This window comes from Rhamphochromis longiceps, linkage group LG9, assembly GCF_057381845.1.
Source record: "Rhamphochromis longiceps isolate RC_006_pf linkage group LG9, R_longiceps_female_GT1.1, whole genome shotgun sequence".
In the NCBI taxonomy this organism is placed as follows: Eukaryota; Metazoa; Chordata; class Actinopteri; order Cichliformes; family Cichlidae; genus Rhamphochromis; species Rhamphochromis longiceps.
In genome coordinates, this window is record NC_140565.1 from 28,729,705 (window position 1) to 28,748,927 (window position 19,223).

Here is a 19,223-nt window from a genome sequence, read left to right on the forward strand (position 1 = left end):
AGTGAAACAAAACTTCCCAAGAAATCTTTAAACACCGATCAGACTTTTGCCACACATAAATGAAAGGTTGTGTGGAATCTGAGGTTTTTAGCCCACAATAAGGCCACATTTGCAGGTTAAGACATGCTATGGATTTTCAACTCACCCGCAAAAACACATTTAATGTCACTTGCAGGAGCAAACACGATGGGGAGAAAACAGGAGAAAAAGAAGAGAAATTCTGGTGCCTGCACAAAGAAAAGTGTTTCAGTTCTTGACAGCATGCCAATTTTTTTCAGCCGTCTTCATCACTGATGTTTTCCTTGCACAACAAATGTATTCTGCATTGTGAGTACAAAACGCCACTTTGAAAGGAACACAAGCACCGATGAAACATTATGGTGAGTAATTGGACAAAAATGTAAACATGGCACCATCAATGTTTTCTATTCAGTTTCTGTGGCATCCTTTAATGTGATGTCCGTCACTGGGCATAAAGTTTAGAAACATGTTTGAGGTTCTACTGTGTATGCAGAAATTACTTTTTCTATGATCAACAATTTGCTGGAGATTGTGGAGTGGAAACACATGTCAAAGGCATGACCACGTGATGAAGAGAAAAGGTTTGTCAGCATCCTTCAATTCATTTTATTCTTAACTTAACTGAATATCTAAATAGTGGTACACTGCTGCAGGCGAATGAGATTGTAAAAGTCATTGCCACTTTAAAAAAATGTAGTCAGATTGATTGTTGCTTAGCAGGGTACTATAATCAGCCTCAGGTTCACTGTAATTTATTGTTATTATTCTTCACAAAGATAATTCCCACACTTGATTAATTGCTTTGTTAATTTGATTTTTATCTAAACAATTACAGTCACAGTTGCCGTCTACCTTTCTGTCAGTGCAAACTGCATTAGTACTGACCCATGCTGACAGTGAGAAACATCGACATAAGTCAACTAACTGACCTCATGTCTGGGCTTTGTTTTGTGTGTTTATGTTTCCATCTTACACTTGAAAACACTCCAGCTCACTTTCTGAATGAATGTAATTAGGTCCTTTCTTGTCATGTGAAGAAACAAAGGACAGACACTTGAAAAATAGCTACCGGCATTGTTCATAACAAAGAGCAATCATTTCTTTGTACTGAAGACCGACCAAAATGCTTTTGAGCTACAAACAAAAAGAGGAAAATTGGTTACAGTGCCATTTTCACCACAGTCAAACGCATCAAGAAGCTAAATGAGGATAGGCATGAAAGACATGTTGTAATAAACTCCAGATGTCCAGCACCTTCTTGTTTAATGGTGTAAAAAGCTGCTGTTCTGTCTGTTGCTGCTGGGGTGACAGAAATACTCACAAAGTGTCCTTTAGTACTCGTGCCTTGGCACAGTGGAAGCGGCAATATTGGACCCAATCACATGAAGTGTGTGTGTGTGTGCGCATGATGTAATAAGTATGTGGTTGATGATGCGAATGACCCATCATGGTATAATTGAATACCAGTAGTGATAGAATTCAGGACAGGCACCCTGGACGTTGGTGGTGAAGATGAAGATTGAAGCTTGTATGGAGCTCTGAGTGGTTTGGGTGAGGTGGAGATAGGGAGTAGGTGGATTCCACGAATGAGAGCCTGAAAGGGAGCACGACGGAGAGCACAGATTTAAACAACGCAGCGTCGAGGCTGATTGGCTCAAAGAAGGTGGGCAAGAAAGTGACTGGACTAGAATAAAGATGTCAGTATTGAGAATGACACAGTGGGAAAGTGGTAGTGATGTAATGAGCTGATGATATGTAATCTTCAAGGTGCTTTTATTTTAAATGTAAAGACCCTATAATAAGAGCGAAAACCCCAGCAAAACACCAATCCCTTTGAGCAAGCAGTTAGCAACAGTGAGAAGGAAAAATTCCCTTTTAACAGGAAGAACTCTCCAGCGGAACCAGACTCATGGGAGGTCAGCCATCTGCTGCAACCGGTTTGACAGGGAGCCAATGAAAATAACCTTATATGCTCATTACATCACCAAATGCACAAAAATGAAGAAAGTCACTAACAGAGAGAAGAACTGCACACAAAACAACTTCACCCGATAAAAAAAAAAATTAATTAAAAAAGAAATCCCAGAAATAATTCTTCCTCTTATACTCGCTAAGTACGATCAAAGTAGACAAAAGGCTACATTTGTTCCCGTATGGCCTTCATATTCTCTTTTAATTGCCCAACAACCAAAAACATCTGAAATAATCTAAAGGATGCTGTGAACTCTAATTCTTGTCTTATAAATAGATTGATGTTAATAGCCTTTTTTAAAATAAAATAAAAAAAACAAAAACATTTGCATTGTTTGGATTTTTAGCTCGGATTGAGCAGCTGAATGAAAATTTTTGTCATACAGGAGACTCTGATGTCCTACAGTGATAGAGCTGGATTTCCTATTACGTTGTGCTGGCTCTGTTTCACTTGAATTGATTCAATATGCAAAGGCCCTTTGAGAAATCAGACAGCCTGTAGGGTGTGTGCCATGGTAATGTGGCCCTGAATGAAAAGCATGAAAAGCATGATTATGAAGCTGGTAATGCAGAGCACACAGAAAATGACTGTCTACTGTATCTGACCGTCAGTGTATCCACTGTATTTGCCTCCCTGTCCTTCTCTCATTTCTCTCACCTTCACCCTTTCCCTTTCATACATCTCATATATTAATTGCACTTTTAGGTGGGACATTGACCTCAAGTCACCATCCTTGAAAAAGCTGTGTCTACAGAGTCCCGCTTTTTTAGTCGCTACCAATACATTGTGTGTGGGAAGGGATGGTTATGGCTCTTCTAGTCCTTGCCACCATATTTATTAAAATATGCTAAAACCCATGAGAATAAGTGATAGTCTTTAATACTGCTAAACAGATGTCTTGGTTTTTATGCTTTAAAAGGTATACTCTATAAATTACAGTACTGCTTTGGATCAGCTGATCCAATCCTCATTCTGGTCCATCAGAAGGAGGATTTTTCATTCTTTATTCCCATTTGAGTCAAATGTGTAGCTACAGACAAATTGCCTATTGTAGGATATGTGTGTGTGCTAATATAGAGTTTTCAGTTTCAGAATTATTCTGTAAAATATGTTCTAATTATTTCAGTGTGGAAGTTATCACATACATAATAGTCCAAATATGAATTGGATTGATTTGGAGTGGCTATAATTTCTACTTCACAAAGGTGTGAGGAGTTTCTCACATCTTTGTTTGACCAGTGGTGCAACCTGTACACTTAGCTTCCAGGGATAAGTCACAATTGTTTTTTGTTACACAGTGGTAGTTACCCTAAGAAAGCTAATAGTCTGGTACAGTAGTCATCTAATGTCAGTGAAATCATGTAGGGCCAAACTTGAAATTAGGAACACATTTCTAGAGTCTTTCATTTTAACTAAAAATGCATTATTGATCGGACCTGAGCCCTCGTAATGTTTAAAGATGCTTTTAGTGGACAGGGTGTATTAACATTATACTTTTAAAAGTTTCTAAACAAGTTTTAGTCTTTTATGATGGTTTGCTGTAGTGTTTCACCCATCTATGAAATTTGGGGAATGTATCGTCATAACTGACATTCTGTAGTAGGAGCAGGGAGCTGACAGAAAATAACCTGGAGAAGCAGAGTTATATGCACCAAAGAGAAGCAGAAGTCAGTAGAAGCAAGATAGAATACTTGTGTGTGAATGAGAGGGACTGGAATTCCAAGGAGTAGAGATTGTAAAGATGGACGTGTTTAAATACCTGGTGTCAACCATCTAACGCAACAGACAGAAGATATGAGGGATGGAGAGGAGAGTGGAGGCAGGGTGGAGATAAGTGTCAGGGGTGATCTGCGACAGAAGGATAGCAGCAAAGTGCAAGAAGTAAGATGGCAGCGAGACCTGCTGTACTGTGTGATTTGGAGATGGTGGCACTAACAAAATGATAGGAGGCTGAGCTGAAAACTGCAAGATTTTTACTACGAGTGACCCAGATGGAAAAGATTAGAAATTAGTATATCAGAGGGACAGCTCCCGTGGAGTTTTTTGGGGACAAAGACAGGAGAGGCAATGCTGAGATGGTTTGGACATGTGCAGAGAAGAGATAATGGATATACTAGACAAAGGATGCTAAAGATGCACCTGCCAGGCAGGAGGACAAAAAGAGTAATATGACCACAGAAAAGGTTTGGGGATGCAGTGAAGAACATGCAGAGGATTGGTGTGACAGAGGTGGATAGGGTGAGATGGAAGTGGGCACCGTTGTGCTCCCTGAAAAGGGACAAGATCCTCACAACTAAAAATTTGGGGGAAAAACCAAATTCCTTCTACAGATGGGGAAACACAGTAACAGAGAAAAAAGGTATCTAAACTTTATTTCAGTATTCATAATTCAGTACATATCGAATAACTGCACACACTCCAACTGCTATTATAAAGTTGCATAAACAGTGAACAGGATGGCTAATAGAATAGACAAATATATTAAATAGCCAAAGTAAAAGGAGAATGATATGATTTTAATCATACTTTCAACTGGAGAACAATGTCATGGAAAACATAATAAGAATAGCAACTACAGCACACATTTTTGTTGTTACTAGCTTCTTCAAACAGACATATGCATTCTCATTGTGGAAACGACAACAAAGATACACAGTTGAAACCCACAAACCTAATCAGGTCACTTGTTAAACACAATGTGGGCCATAAATATCAGATTTGACCAAACAAATTGCATTCGATGAGAGTGTGAGCATCCCTCTCTCTCCCTCCGTCTGCATAGAATCTCAACAACAGTCCTCCTCTTCCACTCAAAATAAGAGGGAAATGAAGCCAACACTGTAAAGCAGGCATCCCAGCGGGCCCTTAAACTGTAAATGTTTTCACACTACGCCAGCTGAACCAGTGGTGTGCAGCCAAAGCGTGACATGCATCCTTACACAGTCACACTCGTGTTACACTGCAATCGGTGATATGTGGTGGTCAGGTGAGCAGGTCCTTAACCTTCAGACCGGCAGAAGATGAATGGTGTTGTGAGAAAAGGCTATGACTTAGCAAGCCGGCACATGTGCAAGTGGAAAATGGTGCGTTTAAAAAAAATAATAACAAACTGTTCTTATATGGCATGAAAAACATGTAGTTGTTGCATCTGATGAAATCAAAGGGAACATTGCACAACGCCTTATACCACAGATGTTCCACTGACTGCAGGTTTCCCCGTGCATCCTTTTGTATTTAAAAGTTGGTTTCATGTACCTGTCAGGGTGACTTTCCTTTGTCTTTGCTGGTAAACTGATAAATAAAGTGAGATAAATGACTCATATGCACATCTGTTAATGTCAATTCAAACAGGCAAGCAGGTAATGTCTCAGGTGCCGAACACCAATTGTAGGAATTTAGATGAAATAAGTCATAAAGTGGATTTTGTCTACTGCCTGTTACCTGGTGAGTTTAGCCTTGTTACACCTTGATTCCTTTTGGTTTCACAGGATCCTTCTGTATCTTTAGCGCCTTGAAAACTTGAATGTGGTGAAATATCGCACCTGGACAGAACCCCTGACACACTGCTGCAAACATTTCGGAGATATTTTGTAGAAAATCCAATAGTACATCAAAGATCTTGTCCATCCTATAATCTGCCTAACACCAAGTAAAATGTAGTTTTAGTATGGAAAATTGCTGCAGTAAATACTACTGTGCTGCTGAGTACATGGAGCTCACAGGGAATAGCATGATGGCTGCTCCGCAATTTCTGTGTTTTCCGGTCACCTCACCTGGTAAACACACTTGGGGATAGTGTAAATCTGGAGTCTGGAAATGAAGCCAGTGACAGCTCTCCACTGATTTCACTGAATATTCTGAGTTGCAGTCATAATGCAGGCAAAATTCACCACAAAAAACCAAAAACAAATAGGATTATGTTAACCTAGTTTCACTTTAAGTTTCACTTAGTCAAGCTGCATTGCCAGCTACACCACATTTCTAAAAGCACAGCTAAGTAGTTAGTCAGAACACCTTCAATTCATGTTGCTTTGCTATGTATGTTGTCACTGTTCACTAATTAGATTGTCTTGTTGTGATGATACTTTGACTCTGTGCGCAGCAATCTACACATCCCTCTGATTAGCTTAGAAGCATTTGCTGTGCTAATTACAGTTCCTCTTTCGACTGCTGACCTCCTATGGACTTCTGTGATAAACCTTTTTTGTTAGGATTCTCTTTTATTTATATTTATTTCTTTGCTACATGTTTCAATTGTTTTTTGTTGTATGGTAATATGACTGGTGCTTCAATAGTGCTTTTGTAACTGAGAATTCAGAGTACTTATGCTATCATTAATGTCTTGCTTAATTCATCGTTTTTATCTGGTGATACTCCCCTGCTTCCATAGCGAGTGGGGGGGTTCACAACAGTATTACATTTTAAGGTCCCGGTGTTGCTTGACGGTTGCATGATTAGAAGAACCACTGAACTATAAGTTCATTTCTATCCATCAACATTCAAGTGGTCCTTTTCTTTGACAATTTATGGTTGAATGTAAGCTTTACAGACAAAAGATACCAGGCCCAACCCAGTGAGCACTTTTCCCAATGCACTGATTTCTGGAACTGATTATTTATTTATTTTGGCCCTTTAATTTTCACCTTTGGTAGGGATCCTGGACATTATTTTAATAAAATGAGCCACCAAGGACGTATTTTGAACATACTTTGGGAAATTCTGACAGTGTGATAATTGAAAGCTATTATCATTACTTAATTATAGGGTTTTATTAACAATTGAATTTAAATCATTTTAAATAGAGTTATAGATGGCTGTACAGATCGGACTAATATGGCTTATGAATTATATGAATTTTTAAGGGTGAAAGCTTAAAGAAAAGAAATGAGCAAAAGGCAGGTCATATTTCTCAAATGATGAAACTGACAACCAGCTAAATATCATATTTCTTTGTTCTTTGTAAACAGAATTTTAAATTACATTATTTTTCCCATTTTATAATACTGATATGGATTTCACAGTCAGGTCTCTCATCTATAATTATATACAACTGCAATAGCTTTAGTCTCAAAATGACTGCAATGGTAATTTTTACAAATTTCATCCATTTGATATGAAGCACACTCTGGCCAAAATGTTCTCTGTTTCCATCAACAAACTCAAATATGGAACTAAAGGCAATTCACGAGACATGAAAAATTAAATTAAAGTAAACTGCGACTGCTGCAAGCTTATTCCCCCGCCCGTCTTTTTCCACCAAATAAAATGCTATTCACCATCTGCTCCCTCAGGCTACTTTAAGACATCACTTCAGAAATTCTCTCATGAGTGTGAAATTTGGATTACTAAACTTGCTTTAATCACTCATTTATTTCCTAAGACTGTCATAGTAAGCTTGCTAATGTCTTGTGAATCTACAAGAGCAGAAGTGTCAAGGCTTAAGTTTATGCAGACGGGGTGTTTTTGTTTGTTTGATGGTTTTTTTTTTGAGAAATGCATGAGCTTCTCTCTTTTGGAAGGCTACATGTTTGAGGGGATTTCATTAGAGACATACATAGAAGGGATTGGTTGATCCAGCTCATATTGCTACCTTGGCTGTGGCTATCTATCTATGTTAAATTAATAATATCTATCCTTGAGTATGAGGGAGAAACTGGTAATTTTTTTTTATGTGTAACAAAACTTCAAGCTTGACTTAAAGCAGTTTTGTAAATTAAAAATGTATACAAGTTATGTATCTAAGCCCTACATTTACTTAATTGTAGGGGTTTATTAGTGAAATAATAAATTTTTAAAAATGAATTGTAAAAATATTTAAAAAAACATGTATTAATGCTATTTTTTTGACCTGCTCTAACTTCAGAAGCTGCTAAATGCTGTCATTTAGAGTCCCAGTAATTTCTCCTCGCACACAGGTGTTGACCGGACAGACGACAGCTGGAATGATATTTAAATGCCTTGAGACACTGACAACACGTTATATTACCATAAGTATGATAAAAGTAGTACACTGACTCAACGTCCTTTTTGTTGAGTGAAAGTATTGTCGTCTCAGATCTTCATTGAAGTTCACTTACCTTGACCATATTGTCCAGTTAAAAAAATACTGTCAGCATTAATCTCATCAATGCGTTAGCGCGGTTAGTCTGTGAATGCCTTAGCACCGTGCAGCCCCTTGCACGGGGTGATCCGTGTTAATTCGCTAACAGAGATTTGCCATGTTAATGTGGTTATGGCGTTAACGTCATTTTAATGAGATTAATGCTAACAGCACTAGTAAAAATCTAATTAATAGATAAAATAACAGTTAAAAAAAAAACCTTTGCAACTTGTACATGTAGCAACATGGAATACCTCTAAACTGCTGTTAGCTTCCAGCATGCTATATTAGCTAGCTGCCACTAGCATGTAGTTGTCGAACAGCTCATTGTTACTGATATATGATCTGTTTTTGGGGGTGAGTATTGGGCAGATATCTGATGTAAATATAGGAACAATACAGACAAAAATCACAGTCAAAAAAATCAAAGTATTAGCAATCAGATTTGTGTGTGTGGGCAGTGTACTTTGAATAATGTGCATGCGACTCCAGTGACTGTATTTTAATTAGTTTTGTTCTGTCTCAACAATTAAACAAAATTGATTTCTAAAAGAAAAAACAAAGGGCATTGGCATTTCTGTATACCTGGCAGTGTTAAGCATGGTAAGTTACTGTACAAACATGCTTGTTGAGAGGATCAACACCCATGTAGCGCTTCACACCACGGGACTTTTTCTTTTTAAGTGTTGCCTTTGTTTGCTAATTCATGAAAATGGTGCTCCCTCTTCAATAATTAAGAGCTTTTCTCCTTGCAGAGGAAAATGTGTGCGTGTGGATTTGTTTTCGTGAACGGCTGCATCGCATGTAACATGATACTTCAAAACATCCCTACTGTGAGCAAATCAGCATATGCCCAGCACACATTACACAGACAAATGCTCACACTCTCTCACATGCAGTGCACTCATCATCACATGCTGTATGACACGCTAGCATACTCATAATGAAACACTGCAAGTACACAAACAGCCAAGGGACTCGTACGTCCATACAAACAGATTCTGTAAATTCACACACTCACACTGCGGATGAAACTGTGTTTGTACATTCTTATATTCTCATCTGAAAGCAGCACAAATCTCTCAGAGGATACACAGATAAACAATGTGTGCATTTAAGACTGTTTGGCAACACAGCCATTCTGTTCTATGGGCAAATAAACCTTAGTTTGCCTTGGTTTGCAGAGAACCTTCGCTTGGATCCATAAAACTGTCAGCAGCTGGCTTTCCGGTGGTCTGCAATGTGCAGCCACAGCAGTGAAATAAAGACTGTCTTTCCCCCTGCCGTACAATGCTATCATGTATCTTGGAAGCAACCAATACAAACAGAGGCACAAGGAGACGGCTTCACAATTCTGCAGATTTATATCTTCTTAAACATATGGAGGCAAAACACTTTTCTTACATATCCCATTTGAAGCTTCCTGCAGCTGTTTGTTATTTGTGACATCACTTTGCATCTCATCATTCTTTTAAATTGGCAATGTCTATATGTAAAATTGATTAACACAGACATGATTTTTGTGCACACTTTCTTGTCTGCTAAGCAGCATTGTTTACTCACTTAGGATGGATATCTTACACTGAGCTTTGTAATTATATAACCTTAGTCAGAAAACTCAGTGGTCAAAGCACATTAATTTGCATCATCAGTGCACGTATAGTTTATGCATTGCTAAATATAGAAATGGGAAACCTAATTAGAGTTTTTTTGAATTTTCTAAACCCCCATGTTTTTTGCAAAACAAGTCATTTCATATGAGATCATGCAAAATGAGGCAGATTAATTCACAGAGATAGATAGCTTGCACTTGCTCTTCCTTCTTTAACTGCACTTATTGTCGGTGGCTTACAGTAAATTGTCTTCCCTCCTGGCAGCCTCACAGTTTTTTTGACTTTTTCTGGGAGCTGGGGATCATCCAAATAAAATGCTTTGAAACCTGGCATCATCTTGTTTCTTAAAAAAAATATGTTGACATAGGCCTAGGCACCCCAAAACATTGCCAGTTGCACAGGAATCTTAGCAGCCTTCAGTGATGCCTCTCTGTCTCTCCTTTCTCCTTTTAATTTGGATAAGAATCAATGAGTATTTTCTTTGCTTTCTTTCTTTGTCTCTTCATTTTGGACCTGGACAATAGTTAATGTTGTGACAGATGGCAAACTCTAGATTTGTTTTCATAGTTGAGCTCTTGCTGCTAGTGATGTTACCAAGATTTCAAAGAAGTGGCATTAATCTGCCTCCTGTTTCATAGTGAGCCAAGAAACCAGTTCAAGGTGGAACCAGTACAAGACAAAAGTCCCAGAAATTGACAAACCAGCACAGGGCACTTTAACATTCATCAAAGAACACACACACACACATACACACACTGGCTTTGTTGGATGCTAAAGCAGAATATTGGATGATGAGAATGCTGTGTATCTATTTTTATTCATTTGATTTTGTTACACATGACAAAACTAAATGGATAAAAATGTTGTGTTTTGACATTCAGGCAAGCTAAAAAATATCTGTTGATCTTCCTCTTTAAGTGTGTACATTTTTCTTAATTGTGTACATCTCAAATGTACTCTGCCTAACATCAAAACAAGATGTTGGGATTTCTAATGACAGGAAATCTGTGCATGAAGTGGGCTAATATTCCCCGAGGTGATCAAGTGATTTATAATAATCATGAGGAGTTGATTAATATAATCCCGTAAGGTGCTGTAATTTATAAACCTATCACGCTTTTTTTTTTTTTAAGGAGGACAGATGCCCCCCTGATAATACTAATCCCATGAATATCAAGTTCTTGATCATTTTCTGCTTTTATTTAAAGCCATGATAATTTTTTTTTCCTTTTGGTGGTTTGTTGTTTTTGTGAATTTCTCATCAAAATAAAGGCAGAAGGGAAATCTCAAAAGAAAGAAAAAAGCAAAATAAACAAACAAGCTAAATTTGATTTATTTTCTTGAATCAGAATGTGGCATCTATCCTGAGGTGCCCTCATAAAATTAATTACACCAAAACAAGACTAATGCGGACACAAAACAATAAATTCTGGTTTTCATTACTATTCATAAGGCTGTGACAATGTTATAAATTCAGATGAATAAAAAGCAGCATATACAACGATCAGTTAAATGGCTGAATGTGGAATCGCACCAGTGTGATGGCTTTAATAAGCTCTAATTGACTGGTTTGTGAAATTGCCAACCTCCACATGATGAAAGGCAGATAAAAGCCTTTGATGTTGTTTTTTTCTAGCTGTATTTTTTTTTACTTGAAGTCTGAGGTGGAGGGAGAGTCACAGACATCGCTCAGTAGCCAGGAATCTCCTCTGAAATGCCTGATCCAGGCCTTCATCTGATCCTAATGAGCCACACTAATGAAATATGATAAAATAGGCTCCTACTGAACATGAGGCAGTTAGCCATTACCCAGCTTAAATGTCAACAGTAAACAAAACATAAATAGATCTTTTTTTTTTTTTCCCTGTGATCCCTTTCACTGGATGGATGACATCGGAATATTCCATCCTACACTACTGTGATACATTTACTCTGCAAGATTCTCACAGACAGTAAATATAACCTTGAAAGTTTTCTTTATGTGGATATTTTAATAGCTTGTGTGGATGTAAATCTCTGTGTGAAAGTCTGAAAGATGTCCCTTGTTCAAAATAAGCAGGGCATGGTGTTCCCTGCCACTTTCACTTAGACTTGTCCGTTCCTCCACACAATGATTTGAGACACCTGAGTGAGACATTCAAAATTCAAGCATCCTTTGGCAAAACCTTGGGGCCAACACTGATGTAGCCTTTGCTGACCATGATGGATGCAGCCATCAAGGAGACTGACATGGTAGGCTAAATTACATTACTTTCAAACTATTTTTTTCAGTTCTTTTCAAGGCTGACGCTGCAATGAGATGAGGCACATGTCGTGGGAATATTCACATCTCAAAGAAAGAAGGTGATAGCAGTAGAGGTATACAGTTTGGGACTTTGCACTTTGATGTTATATAACTGACTCTTAATAATGAAATGTAATTGTTGTTTGCTTAAGTATTTATGATGAAGCTAATGTCTGATGGCTTACATCGACCTCACTGTCTGTTCCCACAGATTTCCAGCTCAGGATTGAAGCATTAGACTCAGTTTTTATAAAATAAATACACTTAGATCCATAATCTGCTGGACAAAGATACTTATTTTTTTCTTTTTTAGATTTGCCACTGTACCCTTAAAGAGGCTTTAAAATAAAATAATATGTAGATAAAGTATAGACTTTCAGCTTTAGTTCAAGGAGTTTTACAAACATACTTCATTAACTGTTTAGAATTTACAGCCATTTTTTCAGTTCTCTATTTCCATAGGCTCAAAGTTAATTGGACAATTGGGTGAAAAGCCTTTTCTTGGCCAGCTGAGACTTGTTCCCTTTAGTTTTATGACAAATGAAGCAGACATAATATCTGAAGTTGTTTCAGTGAACTTGTATCTTAGAGCTTTTTTGCTGTTATTTTAAATATGAGGCCCAGGGCGCCAGTTTAGACCATATGCCACAAGGCTCAATGTTTGACTCTACCCCAGGACCCTTGTTGGGTGTCTTTCACCACTTTCTTCCTCTATGTTCCTTTCTTTTTTAGTCTTTACTGTTTTATAAATGATTGGCTCCAAAAAAAATATTACCAAGAGTTGTCACTGAAAAAGGCCATGACTAGGCTGAAAAAAATAAAATGAAACTAATGGAGAGATAGCAAAAGCTTTACGAGTGACCCAATCAAGAGTCAATAACACCGAAAGGACTGAAAGACCACAGATGACAACTAAAATGTTTGATCCTTTTTTCATGATTTAGAAAAACAGCATCAGAACATCTAACCAAGTTGACAACACTTAAAGTCGTTGTCAAGTGGCACCTTAACACAGAGGGTTTACACCAAAGTGCAAGTCACTGGTGACACTCTGAAATAGTGTAATTCTTTTATTTAAAGTTATGTTAGTTGGTCTGACCAACTTTAACTTCTGAAAATTAGGGATTATGTTTAAAAAGGATTATAAATTAATGTTGAACTTTTGTAAAACCACTTAAATTAAAGTTGAAATTATTGAGTGCTTGATTTAAAATCCACCGTGGTGGTGTACAAAGGCAAAAATGGTATCTTCAGCCAACAAATTATGAGTCTAACTCTCTGACTGACTCTACTGAAACTGCATTAGTAAATTAGTTCATTGCATGCTTGCATAAGTAACTATCCTCAATGCTAATTACTTCTTATACCACGCTATTTATACATAAAGTTCCAGAACAGAGAAGCTATATTAGCGAATCACAAGGTGATGCTTCAGTTCACAATCATAGTTCCTAAGTTTTGCTCATTCCTTGTCTAATTACTAACTAATATAACATCCCACAGTCAGCAAATAATCATTTTCTAATTTAGATTCCCCGGAACTAAACTTATTAGCGATGTGCTTGTGAAAGACGCATTAACAACAAGGTTATTCATGATTAATTTAGCTGCTTCAACACAGTTGTGTTTCATCTTTTGCATGACTTTAAATCACAGGGGCATTTTAGAAGCAGAGTATGTAGTCTTTACAGGGTTTTATATTTTGGAAAGTGAACAGATTCTCGGTGCCATTCCTGTATCTAGTTGTCTACCCTTCTTACCTGCTCTGTGCAGCTTGACATGACTTCTGTAAAAAGTAGACCAGGTGCTATTTTAAGCGACGCAGAGAGCTGAGAGCTGCTTATGGGAGATTCTGGGACTGGCTGAGCCACGTCTGATTAAATTGAAAGCATTGTCTTGAGTGGGTGCAATCAGATCCAGATGTGTCACTGCAGCCAGAATGGGTAAGAATAGTAAGTGCGTGAGTGTCTGTGTGAGTGTAGAGTAAATTAAGCTGATTTTTATGTGTTTTTATTTGTTCATTATCGGTGCTATTACACATCACGGCAGCAAAGTCAAAGTTGTGTATCTGTGAGGCATCGGTGGTTTTGGTAAGACAACAGTGTTTGATGTTTTGGAAAAATAATTGGGTTGGGTACACCCCTTCACTCTAAGCAGCATCACTGGCATTAAGGTAATATTTCATTTTCCTTTATTAATACAGAATTTCAAATGTCCAATCAGCCAGCTCGTGCCTCAGAGGGAAGACTCCACAGTCGGTATTGCTCCCATGCAGGCAAGTGTACAGGCTGTTTAACAGGCTGCAAAGTTGTGCATGGTCACTACATTTCATTAAACAAGACAAGGTCAGCAGCCTGGGCAGAGGGATGTGTTTTACTGGCATTCAAGTAATGCTGTGCTGCTAAGCGGCAGTTGACCTTGTTGTTGTATCCTGACAGGCAGTAGCTCCTATTCCCACCACTCCGCTCCATTGAGGGTGGGGCTGACATGCTGCTTAGCCACGATAGGAGTGTGCCCCCACTGTGCATGCATAATGTTACGCTTTTGCCACTTTATTACAATATTATTAATTCATCCACTCAGGCTCTTTTTCAGTCAGAGCCTCTAACTGCCCAGAGGAGTTCATCCCCCTTCTTCGATGTCCACATGGTCATGTCAAGGGTCTACGCCTGGGTGGCTAATACGGACAATTATGGAAGGTCATGTGTTAGCTTGTCCGTTAATCATGTGGTACTGAGGACTGTGTCAAGTGTGCAGTACAAGAATTTTGAAGGTGCAGCTGACTTTAAGGAGCCTTCGAGGATAGACTGCAAAATGACAAGGCACTGTAAATTTTTACCTTTGCTAAATTATTTGCTTTGTATTTACTGTATATCTCAAAAGGTGTATAAAATATGATGATGAAAAAATTAAGATGGTAAGAATAGTGCTAACATAAAACACTTTACAGTGATGTGCAGTACATTATCCTGGATTTGATAGTTCATCCACTATTTTTTTTTTTCAACAGAGCTATAGATTTATCAAGATTAAATGAAAAAAACATATGTAGAAGAGAATATGTTATGGCAATGAGTCACTGATGCAACAAATTGTGCACTGACCTGTATGTTGCACAGTTCATCCTTATAGAAATGTCCCCAAGTTTAGGTTTCCTTTTTGAGTTTGATCATTCTTGCCCTCGGAAATGTCAGATGACAAAACGTCCTTAACTCGTTTTTCACTGGTCTTGTGCAGTCTGTATCTGATCCTCAGTAATAAGCAGGGTGATCGTCAATGTTGATTACTTTGTCACTAGCTGATAATCATCTATTTTATTGTATATAATAAAATATTCTATTAAATATAACAAATTTAGTTATGCTTTAGTTATTTTGCTAGGTGCTCTTTTATTTCTCCCTACCAGAGCCCCTTTTCCTCTCTTATCTACTCTCCTCTTCCTATGACTTATACTCACTGCCAGCAGCATGAGACTCAAGGTTCATAGCCCGACTCGTCTTCTCATTTGAAAATAGTGCAGCTGAACATTCATTACTTCTGGTTCACGTGAGGGGATTAATAACCTTATTACTCATATTGGACATGCATAAAATAGAGGCCTGACCTTCTTTTAACCCGCCTTCAGCAATAGATGGAGGGTGTCCATTAATTAATATAAAAGATCTTCAGTGTACTCTAGGCTCCTGAATTTACTTTGGCTTTGCTGTAACTGTTACTGTAGATCCCCACTTGGTAAAAAAAAAAAAAAGAAAGAAAGAAAGAAAAAGAAAGAGAAATTGCTTTGCTTTTTGTGAGGGAACCAATTTATTTATGTTCCCCAAGTACAAGCTTCAATATGGGCCTTGTGATGATAAAAGCCACCAGATTCTGTCTACTATTGAACCTGCACGTTCACAGTTTTAGCCCAAAATGATGGATCCCACTTGAAGAATGGGAATCTCACACTCACAAAATAATTGCTGGCAAGAATATGGAAACTTATCAAAAACACACTCTGATTTCCATCCCACTTGGCTCTGTTTGAATTATCAGTTATTTTGAAATGTTTACACAGAACAGTGACAGTTCAGAGAATAATGTGATCTGTAAGAATATGGAATATCTTGACAGGAAATGTGATTTTATACAGTTTTTCAGAAGGACACTCCTTATACACAGACCCTATGAATAAAATAAAGCTAAATGCTGATTTAGATTTATTTTGCTTTCTGAACTCCATGTTTTTCCTTTACTTCACTCTGCCTCTAAAATGTTATGGTTACTTTCCTCCACTGCTTTCCCCTCTTTCAGTAGAGGTTATATTTTATCCACAAGAGAGCCATTATTTAGGGTCTCCATCTCTGCTGTCCTCCTCCTTGCAGCTCTCCTGACTCAGTGCCATTCTCCTTTGTCATTCTAATCTTTTCCTCTGGCATCAGTACTTTGTTTTGACCTCCGGCCTGCATATCTGTGTTTGTGTGTATTTGTGTGAGTGCATGCAAGTCTCGTTTGTGGAACCTGCTTTCATGGTTAAAGGTATAGGATAATGAAGGACAGTCTAGGCAAGACTCTTCCTCATAGAATCTTCCTTTCTTTATCTATATGAAAAAAAAGGATTTTTAATAATGTCTTTCTGATATGGGGCAAAATGACACCCTGTCTGAAACACAAATTAATCAAAATAGACAAAGAGACTATACCTTGTTGAAATAATTATAACACATTTTTAATACTAATGCACAAATATCATTTTTCTGAGATAAAGTCATTAAAATTTTTGAATAGCTCTGGGCATTAGTGCTATAGGTCAGTTAAATTTCAATAGCTTAGTTATGATTAGGGCCACTACTATCTAAAGTAATGGATTTTTGTATCTGTGGTGAATTTTGAATGTTTTCAGGCACAAAAGGTCTATAAAAGCGCTTGGCAAGCAAAGATTTATAAACTACAGAGATGTCAAAGAGGTTCAAGAATAATTTAATAGAGCCAAGGTGATGTCTTGAGACCACAATTCCTATTTTAGGACTCTAATAATAACTCACAAGACTGAATAAACTCAAAATGCAACTTTATTTAGAAGGAGGATAAACAGACTCTGCAAAAAAGCCAATTTAAGGGAAGGCAAACATAATGCAAAGTACTAAACAACTGGATGGGAGAACATGCGGAAGAACTGACAGGAGACAACAGAAAATAAGCTGTGCGACACAAAACACACACACACACATATATATATATATATATATATATATATATATATATATATATACATATATATACATATATTTTTTTTTTTCCTTGATTGTAAAGTTGAAAGACTGTTAAGCAGTACTTAAGATACCATATCAGCCATCAGGTTGTGTGGCAAAGACCCAACATTTATGGTAAACATCATCTCTGGTGACAGTGAATATTATATTAAGCTCAAATGACCTGAACTTAGGTGTTGTCATGAACCGAAGTTCCGAGCGCAGGCAGGACCCAGTAGCAGAACACACACACTAGGGTAGGAGCGAATAAAGAAAGTAATTTTTATTGCAACTAAAGGTGTCCCGTGAGGGTAGCCAGAAAAACAACGTATGAAACCAGAAGAAACCGAGGGACCGCACAGGGAACGCCGAGAGCGGGGCTGTGAGAGGCTGTAAAACAAAAAGAGAGACAGATTACTGGGGTGCGGAAAAAAGGCAGCATACGAGGGAAGGTGGAGTGTGCGTCTCACGGTGATAGCCGGGCCGAGTGAACCAGAGGGGGGTGGAGCTCCAAAAGGGGTCGAGACGGCGAAGCTGAATGTGAACCAAATCTCAGGCGGACAGGTGGACAGGTGGACAGGCAGGTGGCTCGAAAACAAAAACACGCCGAGTTGTGATCTGGGTACACAGGGAAAAAAAAACAGTGTTAGGTCCGATGGAGAGTTTGTCATACGAGTTCTTTTCCCGCAGGCGTACGTTACCGCTGAGAGGCGACTACGGACTGGCGTGGAGCAGCAGGTAGGGCAGGATTAAATAGTCCACCTGGTGATCGCCTGGGATGGGATGCAGGTGTGGGGTTAGCAGCCACGCTCGTGGGCGTGGACATCCCAGCAGCACCCCGGACGCCGGGCCGCGGACCATGACAGTACCCCCCCCCTCAAGGGTCGCCCCCAGGCGACCGGCCGGGACCCCGCCTGCGGAGAGAAGCACGGAAAGCAGAGATGAGACGAGGGTCCAGAATGAAGGAGCGCAGGACCCAGAGGCGGTCCTCGGGGCCGTACCCCTCCCAATCCACAAGATACTGCCAGCCGCGCCCGCGCCGGCGCGCATCCAGGATCCGTCGGACCGCATAGGCCGGATGGCCGCTGACGAGCCGGGCGGGAGGAGGGGGCTCGGAAGGAGGGCACAGGGGGCTGAGGCGGACCGGCTTAAGTTGAGATACATGGAACGTGGGATGCACACGCCGAGAGGCCGGAAGCCGGAGCCTGACTGCCACCGGGTTGATGACTCGGTCCACTTCGTACGGCCCGATGAAACGGAGCGGGATGTTCCCAGCAGCCAACCAAACCTTCTGTCCCGGCTGGTAGTCAGGGGCTGGGGCGCGGCGACGATCGGCGTAGTGCGCCTGTCGTTCCTTTGCGCGCAGGAGGGCGCGGCGAGCGCAGCGCCACACACGTTGGCAGCGCCGGAGGTGATGAGGGGCCGACGGGACGGAGAGGGACAGGTCCTCTTCCGGGAAGAGCGGAGGCTGATACCCGAGGGACGCTTCGAAAGGAGAGAAGCCGGTGGAGGACGAGGTGTGAGTATTGTGGGCGTACTCCACCCAGGGCAGGTAAGTAACCCAGGAGGAGGGGTTTTGACTGGCTACGCACCTCAGCATAGTCTCCAGCTCCTGATTAAGGCGTTCAGTTTGCCCATTGGATTGCGGGTGGAAACCGGAACTCAAACTGACCTTGGCGCCGAGAATGGAGCAGAAGGTCCTCCACACTTGTGAGGTGAACTGGGGACCGCGATCGGAGACAATGTCCAGGGGAATTCCGTGGAGCCTGAAGACTTCCGTGACTAACGCTTGGGCAGTCTCAGCAGCCGAGGGCAGCTTGGCTAGCGGGACGAAGTGGGCGGCCTTAGAAAACCGATCCACAACGGTGAGGATGACACATTTTCCAGAAGAGGTGGGGAGACCGGTAACAAAGTCGAGCGAGATGTGAGACCAGGGCCGGTGGGGAGTAGTGAGTGGGTGGAGCTGGCCCATGGGATGTTTCGTGGATGATTTATTACGAGCGCA

At 39.7% G+C, this 19,223-nt stretch overlaps 1 protein-coding gene and 1 long non-coding RNA gene across 2 annotated transcripts in view; both read right to left on the reverse strand.

The window, feature by feature from the left end:
- The window catches only part of LOC146662495 (cadherin-18), a 210,486-nt gene that overhangs the window by 148,776 nt on the left and 42,487 nt on the right, over positions 1 to 19,223 (reverse strand). The window lies entirely within an intron of this gene.
- Positions 17,341 to 18,076, reverse strand: LOC146662498 (uncharacterized). Its single transcript, XR_014913205.1, has 3 exons — positions 17,920 to 18,076; positions 17,689 to 17,836; positions 17,341 to 17,608 (listed from the first exon to the last, which is right to left on the reverse strand). It is a non-coding gene; the product is annotated as an uncharacterized LOC146662498 (long non-coding RNA).